We start from the raw sequence: 11,481 nt of genomic DNA on the forward strand, positions 1-11,481 counted from the left end.
CTAATTCATCTATAAGGCTAGCAGGACCCTAAAACACAAAATAGAAACTATAATCAAAAGAAACTCTCTCTGTGTATGTGTATAGGTATGTGTGTGTATATATATATATATATTCACATATATATGTCTATATATAATAATATAGTTTAAAAATTGAGGCAAACTATTAGCAAACTGAAATAGCAGTATATAAAAATAATAATTTAATATTAAATTATTCCAGCATGTCTAATCTATTAATTAAATAATGCATTGCACTAAGACTATACTTTCAGGGATCATTTCTATAGTTTGTTAAATAATATATTACACTAACATAAGGAAAAAAAACACCTTCCAAAGTTGAAAAGGCATATGATAAAATGTACTAGTACTTCATACATAAAATTATAAACCTCGGAAATCAGGCTAATGTTATCCATCAAAAACACTAAGTATTTCCAAGTTGATTTTTTTCACAACCTCCCTGCAGAGTCTATGAAATCAGTAAAGACAGCAGTATAAAAGCTGGAACAGTGAGAAAAGAAATGGGATTATGCCCTTCACTCGGATCACCTCATCTAACCCTCTCCACAGTTCCAGGAGTTGAGGGCTATTATTGGTCTCAATTCCGTAGGTAAAGAAACTTATGCAAAGAAAAATTAAATAACGTACCCAGACTGCCAGAGTTCGTATTATTTGATTAACCCTTGCTCAAAATTAAGCAAGCTAGAGAAAGACTTTTAATTTCACACTAGTTTTAATACTGTACCACTAATAGTTACACAATATATTGTCCTTGAACTTTGTAGCCTTTTTTGTAATGGAGCTTCCAACATAAAAGCCTTTGATGAGTGTCCCTGTAAAATTGAGTTCCTCTTACTCTTTACTACCATCTGTGATCGTATCAATGAGTGTTAATTGTTCTTTTGATAATATCAAAACTAATCTTATTAAGGCTAACAGTGGGCGTATGGCCTACTACACTTAGTACCAAGGTCTAAAACATAAAAGGAGATACGGTATCCATTTCCACATGCAAATAATATACTTTTAACTTCAATGAAGTGGTCAATTCCCTAAAGACATTCTAAGCATCTGCCTGAAGTGCTAAATGAGTTAGTCCCCCTATCAAACCAATTAGAAAAGACAAATTAATTGGAAAGGACATTCATTGTATAATTTACTAGTGTAAATAAAACCCAACTTGTGAGATAACAGAGGCTTTTATTCTGTGTAGGAGGATGGAATGTCTGTTGGTTAAACATGGCACACACCAATTAGGAAAAATAAAACACTTAATTGTATTCATTCAATGGCCTCTATAGGCATTTACAAGTAGCAGACATTAACCTTCCCCTTTTATGTCCTCTTGGAAGCCAAGGGAAAATCCAGAGAGCAAGCTTTTGTTGGACTACTTTTTAAGCTTTCTTCAGATTTTATTTTCTTTTGGTAGATTGGTAAAAGTTTATGGAGTCCTGGCTGGTGTGGCTTAGTGGATTGAGCTCCTGTCTGTGAACCAAAGGGTCGCTGGTTCAATTCCCAGTCAGGGTACATGCCTGGGTTGCAGGCCAGGTCCCCAGTGATGGGCGTGCAAGAGGCAACCACACATTGATATTTCTCCCCCTCTCTTTCTCCCTCCCTTCCCCTATGTGTAAAAATAAATAAATAAATAAAATCTTTTAAAAAAAACGTTTATCCAAAAGAGGGCTTGGAAAGGCAATGTGGAATTTGTCAATATAGTTTAAATTATAGAGTGATTTTACACACACACACACACACACACACACATACACATATGGATGCCTGTGTGTACAGAAACTATACAGCAGCAAATTATAATCCAAATTACCTACATTCATACTCTGTGTTTATGCTAAAATGAGGTTCATTAAACAAATGACAATTACATTGATTAGAAATGCATTGCTAAAAAGCTAAACTACCACTGGAGCATAGCAAACCAGCCAGAAAGCAAATCAGTTTGTTTTGCTGATCCCTTCGTTGATGGAAGAGGTCCTCATAAGAACAGTGAAAGCACAAAGCTGACTTTCCCACTCCTGGATAGTTTCCAGGAGTGTGGAAACTATCTCCTAATTTGATAATAGAAAAGATTGAGGCTTATATTTTATGCTAATGATTGAGAGAAATGTCCACATTTGTGTAGCTTCTTCGTGGACCACAGAGCAGTCCCCCAAATCACGGTCCAGTGAAAGCAGAGTAGAAAACTAGCCACACAATTTACAAACACTGGTAGGAGAGACACTTTCTTAAACCTCCCATTCGTATGAAAGAGCCTGCAGCAGACTGTGCACGGATCTGTTTGTTTGGGTTGTATTCTGGGAAAGGAGGCCGCGTGCTCACAAATGAGCCAAAACATTACCTAGGGACTGGGGAAGGTTCAAATTGTCTAAACAGAAGCGCAAGCAGGCATTTCCCCAATTTCCCATATGTATTCACAAGACAAAGGTAAATAAAATAATTGCATCCCTTGCCTTTTAAGTTATTTATGTCTTAGAATTAAGTTCAGAATTCTACCCTGTTGCATTTCCAACACTGGAAGCACCTCTCTGCTCACACACACACACACATGCTCACACACTTCCTCATGGGCACACACACAGACAAGTCCCATTCAGGCCCTGACACACACACTTTCTCTCTTGCTACCTGGCCCACTCTGTTCCTGAGCTAGGAGAACAATAGATACATGCATGCATTTGTGCTTTTAAAAACACTTCACTTGCATAGAGGCCAAGATGCATTCTTCCTTCTGCAATTAGTATATTTTTACATATGTAAATGTTGGCATTTATGGAAATTTACTCTCCTTTCTGCAGATGATGAAATTTGGAGCATTTTAGCTCATAACATTTAGATGAGATTTTAAACTTGAGGTGGTGCTGGAGTGGAGGAGACATTTGAGGATGCTGGGATGGGATGGATATACTGTGCATGAGAGCTGGACATGATTCCCTGTGACCCAGATGGTGGACAGAGGTCGGCTGAATAATGTCCTCCCCTAGAAGATGATATCTCTGTGTATTAGTTTTCATGCAAAAAAAGAAGGACTTTGCAGATGTAATTAAATTAAGGACCTTGAAATAGAGCAATTATTCTGCATTATCTGGGTAAGTCCCAAATGCAATGTGACCTGAAGACAGAAAGTAGAGTGATGTCACCACAAGACCAGGAGTGTTGGCAACCACTGGAAAATAAAAGAAGAAAAAGCAAACTGTTTCTTAGAGCCTCTGGGGGGAATGTGGCCTTCCAATATCTTCATTTCAGCCCAGTGAGACTGATTGCAAATTTCTGACTTCCAACCCTGTGAAAGAATAAGCTTTTGTCATTTCCACTCACCCAGTTCCTCATTTTTTCTCATAGTAGCCATAGAACACTAGTAACACATAATTAAAAAGACAAATAAGTTCTGAAATGTGCTGTCAACTCAAACACCTTACCCAATAGGTGCCTATTAGACTGGGCATGACCCTTTGAAAAGGACATAACATTCTGAGGCCAACGGCGCAGGGTACCACATGCAGTAACTCTAGCTGTCTATCTCAGCCTTTGTTGCTCCTTTGCCTCTCTAGACTTTAGACAAACGATTAATTGGCCATGTATCTTCTGAAGGCTGGCAACAGTACCTAAAGACCTACCAGGCAGGCTGTGGTCAAGTTCTAACATCTTTTGGGAGATAGGGAGGCGGGTCATCAGGAATATAAAGGGCATTCGCTCTGCACTTCATATCAACAAAACTCAAGTTTAGACTATGGATGTTACTGACAGATGAGGGTATGTACACTGTCAGGACGCTCCAAGAACTTTAAACTCGTGTTTTGTTGTCTGTAGAGAGCTACCAATTGCTTTATAAATTCTAGACTTTTCCTATAATTGAATAATTTGGCATTGCTTTTTCAGCCAAAAGTTCGTTTCATTTAGCATAACATTTCAACACCTCGTAAATGTTCCACAACCCTATTTTTAAATTTTTTTTAATTTTTCTTTAAAGATTAACTCAGGCTACTCTTTATGACAGAGATGCCCTGTCTGTTGATTAATAAAGTTGGTTTATGGTAACCTTGTAAAAGGAAGTACATATAGTTTAAATCTGCTTATCTTCTCATCTAGTATTAGAGTGACTACTGTATGTCAGACATTGATCTAGGAATGGCACATATATCCCACAGAATTCCCTGCCCTTATCAAGTTGACATATGAGTAGACCTGAGCACCAATAAACACACAACTAAATAAATAAATAAATAACACAAATAGATAACTAATGTCAACTGATTATAAAAAAAGAGGGACAGTTCATGTCAAGAGGGAGAAGCAGTTCTGAGAGTGGGAGCAAAAGGTTTTTTATTTTAAATAGAAATCATGGAACCAAGCCCTCAACCATAGCCTAACCTTCAATCAGAAATTACTGATTTGTGCTCTTCCTCCTTGCTGTGCTCTCTGCACCGTGGTTCGGACCAGTGTTTGGCGGAGGCCCAGCCGGAACTTCTGACGAGGGGTCGTGTTTGCCTACCTTGAAGTCAACGGCAGCATTTTAAAGAAACATACCCTCAAATTTTCTGGAAGAACATCAAATATAAACTTGATCCCACTGTGACTCTGCCTGTTCAGGACAACAGATCTCAGTCTTTTATGTAAAAAACTAAATTTAGTCAAGGGGATCTGTTTGAATGAGACACAACATTTCATCGTACCAACAGAAAGAAGCAAGATGGGATTGGTATGTCCACCCACTGGCACGGGAAACAGCTTCAAACTTGGTCAACTTACTTAAACCATTTGGTTGACTGGTAGACCCAGAACCCCACACACACATCCTGGGCTCCCGCACAAGGCTTTGAGGACTCCCATCCCTGCTGGGAAAGCCACAGGTCATCACTCCATAAAACAGCCTCTGCGGTTGTGTATTTCAAATTAGTGTCCTTTCTGCTTTCCTCCCACCCCCACCTGTTCCCAGACTACCAGGGCCTTCCCACTGTGCATAAAATGAAGCATTAGATGGCTGCTTAGTAATCATGATGTGGTTTGTTTATTTGTTTTGGGAATTGCTTATGGGGGGTGCTTTTACAATTATCTTTATTCTCTGTAATTAATTTCCAGAGCATTACATGTAAATTAGCCCTCTGTGTGAAGTGTTAATGCTATCACCTAAGCAGGGAAAAGAGGTTTGACTTTCCAAACTGTGGGGGCAGTTTGCTCTACCTCATTGTGTTAACTCATTATGGAGAGAACCACAAACATGAGAAAGCAGAAGAGGAAAACTTTAGGAAGCTAATCTTGGTCTCTCTGGCTTCATCTCTTCCCAGGCTCACAATTGCTTTCTAACAGCTTCTGGGAAGTCCTTGGAGGGCTAGCACAGGATGCTGTGGTACAAAGTAAGCCAAGATCCAAATTTCCAATAGGTCAGGAAGCCCTGGCTTGATGACTATTAACCCCAGTGGTCAGTTTATACAGAGCAGAGCACAGAGCAATTTCACATGTACAATGAGCCCAGGTGCCTGAATGTGCTTAGAATTTCTTTGTCATTTTAAGACAGACTTTAGCAATTTTCACACGGAAACAACATAGTAAAATGTTACTGGGAAAGCAATGCGCACATTTTCATCAGTATATATTATTACCCTTGCCTTTACAGTAGGCTGCTCCAAATCACACAAATTGACTATGGCCCAAGTACAACATATATTGTGGGACTATGGCATGTTATGTGCAAGTTTCTGGGGCAATCTTGACATTATAATCACTGAATCTGTGATTATTTAATGTGGCTGTCCACGGGCAGTATACTTCATATCCTTTCTCCCCTGCAAATGTACCAAAAATGTTAAAATGTGTCTTTAGAAGAGAAATAAGCTTTAAATAATGTAAACATTTAAAGCCCACATTTCTTGCACCCGATAAGACGATGAATGGAACTCCTTAGTCCCACTTGGACACAAATATTCTTGTAGGGCCAGTTTCATAAGTGTGTGTCGCCCAAATGCTGTGTTTGTTTTAGAGAAATTTCAAATTCTATTCGATGCGATTTGAAATATTTGTGCACAAGATAATGCTAAAGTTGTTACCAGGGTCTTATGGGGAAAATATGTTGATTCTCTTCCTTGTCCTTTGTTCTTACCTTCATCTACATATGTTTCATTATGTAAATCACAGTAGGCATAAAGATAATAACAAATGTTACAAAATAAAAGGCAACTTCTTTGTTTCCATGTACACATCTTCAAAAAAGAGGCAAGATACAGAGTAACCAATCGACGACAGAATATAGACGTCCCAATCGCCAGTTTGGAATGTTAAGAATTTGAGTTCTGGATGGCAATACACCAGGATCCCTATCCTGCCACCTGCTGGCTATGTGACTTCCGTTAAATTATTTAACTTCTGTGAACCTCGGCTTCTTCCTTCTTTGGGAACATAGAAATGACAGGTGTTTACCTCCAAGAGCGGTATAAGGATTCAGGTCATGTGTGCTGTCTATATAAATATTAGCCATTAACAATGATTTTGCCTGGCACCTAGATAACTTGGGAATATGTTAAAGCTAGACATCGCCTTAGAAACCATCCAGGATGGGAGACACACACCCAGATGTTGTTAAAGCCCAGGTGGATAACATATAAAGGAAAATAGCTGGCCTGCAAAGGGACTCTCGGAGACAGAGGCCTGGTATACAGGGCCTGTTCTCCCTAAAATATTCCCAATTTTCTCCCTCCCTCTCCCCCATAAACCTTATTCTCCTCCTCTGTGTCTAGAATAAGTAGAACACACCACAAAACCAGACTGACCCATGGCCTCTGGGGTGTAACCTCAGGTTTAATTTCAACCCCTTCATTTTACAGAACATAAAATAGAGAAGGGTGCCCTTAACCAAATTTGCAGGATTCGTTCATGGAGAGAGTTCATATCAGCTCACTCACTTGCAGGGGTAGGAATCATCCGACTGCTCTCCATGCACAAGTTTTATTTTTAATCTTAATTAAAATAACTACTGTGTGTGCTGCATCTTTCTCTGAAGCTTTTAACAAAGCATTGCTTATAGTTGTCCCAGCGTTACGACATCTCTAGCAGCAATTTAGGCAGCAATCTAAGCAAATCTGGAAGGAGGAAGTGGCTTTATTGGAAGCTACTGTTGACCACTCACTAGAGCATCTCACAGGTACTTCATGCATGGTCCTTGACTTCACTAAAGATGAGAGCGAACCGTTGTCTAATGTTACTGTTTCCATCTGCTTTAATCACTGAGCTCCTATCTCTTGTTCATTAATAACTTTGCCACTAGGTGGAAACCTTTAAAAGATGATAGCTATTTCTTTTTCTGCAGTATCAGATTTAACTCCAACCTAGAGTCACTGTAAGAAGTTTAAAAACTTTGTTTCCACTGAACTTATTTAAAAAGCAAGACCTCTAAGATGCTCTGAAACAATAGGAAATTTAATTCAATTTAAGTCTAAATGATCTTGGAACCTACACAGGGTCCAGCACAAATAGTGCCCCTCTGTTTTATTATAAACTCCTTTATTACAAAATCATAAGCATGTAATTCTGTAGCATAACTATATCACACTTAAGCACAGCATGTGACATTTTAGGCGAACTGTTCAAATTGCTGTCCATCGTGTACCCTACCAGCCACGAAGCAGGCAGTACTTCTGCCAGACCCTGGATTTTGAAAGAAGACACTTAGAACGTACACATCCTAGATGTCTGAACTGAAGTTCAGTCCAAAATCATTTGGAAAAGCCTTCTCTTTACTTTTTCCATTTTCCGTATCTTGTGTTTTGCCTTGGTCGCATTTTCTTTTGCATTCTCTACCTAATAATTTCATACAACAGTTAGCCTATCGAAACCACCCACATCTGCTTGAGAGGTTCATTAGGCACTTAACTAGATCTTTATTTGATTTTGGCCTTGGGGCACTTGGCTCTCCCACTCTCACGAAGTTGCCTTTTCATGCTCTGAGCTAGTTGCAACCTCAGAAAAGCCAAAGCGAGCACCCTTGGCAGCGAGGGTAGCTTTCACTGCCATCACTTTGTAGCTAAACTTCTGTTTAAAATTCAAATAAATGTTTTAACTGACAACATATCCATGGTCTCATGCTTGCATCCTCATTCACTCTGAACTCAAAGCTATTTGGATATATTCTCTAATCAAACCATCAAGATAGACCTTTTTAAAAAAAAATCTGAAAAACACTGAAGCGCCATTGTTCCAGGAGCAGAAAATAAACTGGCACGGACTTCAGAGTAATTCCCTGGGATTATTTAGGACACACTGGAACATTTATCTGCTCCTGAAACAGATAAGCTAACCCAGTGATGGGGCTTTTACAACTTGTTTGCGGAGGATTTGAGAGTAGCCGATCCTTCCTGTCAGAGCCACACGACTAAGCATGATTAAAGCTAATCGTCCGTAATGTCTGAGCAGTGTCTGGAGGAACAAGGCAGAGGTGCTCCCCACCATTGAGTTTTGTGCAGCTAACTGGTGACATTCAGGAGTGTCCTGGCCACTCCTCACAAGCATCTGGCCGTACCGTCTGCTGACAGCAGGCGAGCAGAGTTGATGGATCAGTATTGAGTCTGGAATGGAAATGTTATTTTCCCTAATGTACCCAGATCCCTTTCAGGACGTCTGATGAAGCTTTACTTTGGGGATGGGAAGTATAAACTATCTCTAACCATCCATTAGTCTAATGCCCCTTTAGGGGGGGATCTGTCATATTCAGTCTAGGTGCAAATGTTGATGCAAATAGCCAAAGGAAGGAGAAATTCGAAATATCTTTCATGGGAAGAGTCCTGTTGTTTTAGAATGATAAGGCTTGTTAGACTTAAATGCAATAGAATTATTTCATTTTTCCAAATGAGAAGGAAGACATCTAGAAACATCATATTGTTTTCACAAAGTTTCTATGTAGAGCCTGGCTCTTCTGAATTTCAGTCTAGAGATCATCGCAATGCACTTCAACTCTTCAGTCACTTTGGTTTCTGTAATGTCCATACACGGGCATTTCGAACCTAGCCGCAAGTACAACCAGGGCACAGGGTGAGGGGTCAAAAATGATGAAAACGACTGAGGCACAGGCTTCACTGAAGTCCAGTGAAACAAGAACAAACCTCTAGGTAGGGCCATGGCATAGGTAAGTGTGTGTGTGTGTATGCACACAAGGTTGTATCTGTGTATATGTGCGTATGTGTATTGTGTGTATGGATTTAATTCCCGCAATGATGCTAAAATGCAGGAGAACTGAGAACCAGTGGTTCAGATGTTTGTCTCCCCTGGGCTTGGCCCGTTCCTTACTGTCTTCAGGGGTCCTCAGCCCCAACGTCCTTTCTTAACAAATGCTTCAGAACACAAACATCTCTCTTCTCATAGGACCGAACGTTGCATTCAGAAACAATATTGATCAGGCACTTTATAAAATGTTCTTAGCATCCACTAAAGTTTCAATGTCTTCCTTTGCCCAGGAGTATTTGCATTTTAGGAGAAAAATAATAGAAACGGAGTTTCAATGTAATAGGATTATTTTAGGTGTATCAAAGTTTGTCCAAGGTATCCTGGGTGAAAGGCCTTCCTAGGATCTCTAAAATGACACCACATTCCTGAATGTCTGCTCGGCCTTCCTGGTGGTTCCGTCATAGTTTGTGCTGCTGCCTGACCTGCTTCCATTATACAGATAACCTATCACTTCATAAGTGTATGAGAGTGATGAGGTACCAGGGATTAAATGGTTTTTGCACTAAGCATTCCATTTAATCATCACAGTTAGGGCCCTCTTTCCCTAGAAAGGAGATGCCGCTATTCCCATATGAGAGATGGAAAAATGCTCAGAGGAAAATTGGCTAAGGTCACTCAGCTACTCTGCAGTAGAACCAGGCCTCAGGATAATTTCTGGGCCACTCCAGAGCAAATGTACTTTAAAATGTCCTGCTCCACAAAGTGTAGAATGATACCAAAACCAAAATACCTGTAAGGAGTCAGGAATGAATCAGTTTGGCATTCTCACTGTTGATGTAATTTGATATATGCCTTCAGAAGGTCCCTGTGAAGGTTCAAATACTTGTTAGGGAGCACATAATAGTCCCAGCTAGGACCTTGGGAAAATAGTGCTATAGTTTCTGTAACATCTTATACAAATGAAGCTTCTGCATATTCTTTTTGGAAGAGCAGCTTGCCTTTCATCTTTATCTCTGTTGACATCAAGTCCCTTGTTTGTGATCACGGACATTTGCAAGAGAACAGTGTATTCACAGAAACATAGCACTTTAATCACAGAGTGGGTGACGCATTGGAGAAAGGTACATGGCCATACTCTACCATCCCTAGCACGATGGCTGACAACCTCCTGACTCCATGCACACCAGGGGACCAGGAGGCCGTGGAGATACGTGGATGAATGTCCCTGGTGACAGACTAGGAGAGCCTGCGGTTTCCATGCCCTGGTCTTGGCAACTGCCCTGTCTGCAATAAATGCAGAGCAGCTCCCGGAAGTGAAACTTCCTCAGAGTACTTTGGACAGGAGAGCTGAAAGCTTCTGCACCGGGTGATGGGGAAGGAGGGAGGTAGAGGTGGGGTAAATCCACAGCACTCTCCAAATCTGTGGCCCTAAAGTCACTCGCATGTCTATTTCTCTTGTGTGGCTGCCAAACAGACAGCAGGGTGGAAGGGCCACCTCAGCCACAGAGACACGCCAGCACTTTCTAAACAATGTGGAAGGCTGGTCTTCCTCCTTCCTCCTCCTCCTCCTCTTCTGGATGTTCACCAATGCCTTTCCCTGCCCCTCTATGTTCTTTCTTTTTTGAAGTTTTTATGTTTCACTTGGATTTTTGTCTTATTTATAACTAAAATGAAAATCACCAAGAAAATAAGTGTATCTTAATTTTTAAAATTCTATTTGTTCTACAGGATTTATATGCTGATATTTATAAAATGCTGATAAAAGACACCAGAGGAAAACTTTTAAAAATGAGAAAAATACGTGTTTCTGTTTTGGAAAGCAGCAGGGTAAGGATGCCTGCCAATTGATCTATAGATTAAATACAGTTTCCATCAAATTCCAGCAAGATGTTTTATAGGTATAAGCAAACTTATTGTGAAATTTATCTGAAAAGGTATAAACACTAGAATAAACAAAACAATCTGAAAGAGAAGAGTGATGTGGGAGGAATTGCTCCAACCAACATACAGGCCCGTGATATAGCTGCATGGACCAACACCGGGTGGTACTGGTGGAGGAACGAACCCACAGATCGATGGAACAAAAAGGGAACAGAAACAGACCCAGACAAATAGGTCCCACTGATCCTGGGCAGCACAGCAAAAGCAGTAAAATAGGGCAGGCTCCTTAGCCAATGGCCCTGGCACAACTAGACTTCTGCAGGTCACTGGTTGTCCACTGTGCGCTGCACCGCTTTGGAAAGCCTGCCATGCCTGCCTGTTTAGGCAGGGGCAGTGATCTCCTTCCCTCGGTCGGTCAGATGAAAAAGG

The 11,481-nt window shown here is 40.4% G+C and overlaps 1 pseudogene; it reads left to right on the forward strand.

The window, feature by feature from the left end:
- Positions 1-259: 259 nt before the first annotated feature.
- Positions 260-351, forward strand: LOC123813280 (annotated as a pseudogene).
- Positions 352-11,481: the final 11,130 nt, after the last annotated feature.

This window comes from Phyllostomus hastatus, unplaced genomic scaffold (genome assembly GCF_019186645.2).
Source record: "Phyllostomus hastatus isolate PE091 unplaced genomic scaffold, TTU_PhHast_1.1 phas_contig_150, whole genome shotgun sequence".
NCBI lineage: Eukaryota > Metazoa > Chordata > Mammalia > Chiroptera > Phyllostomidae > Phyllostomus > Phyllostomus hastatus.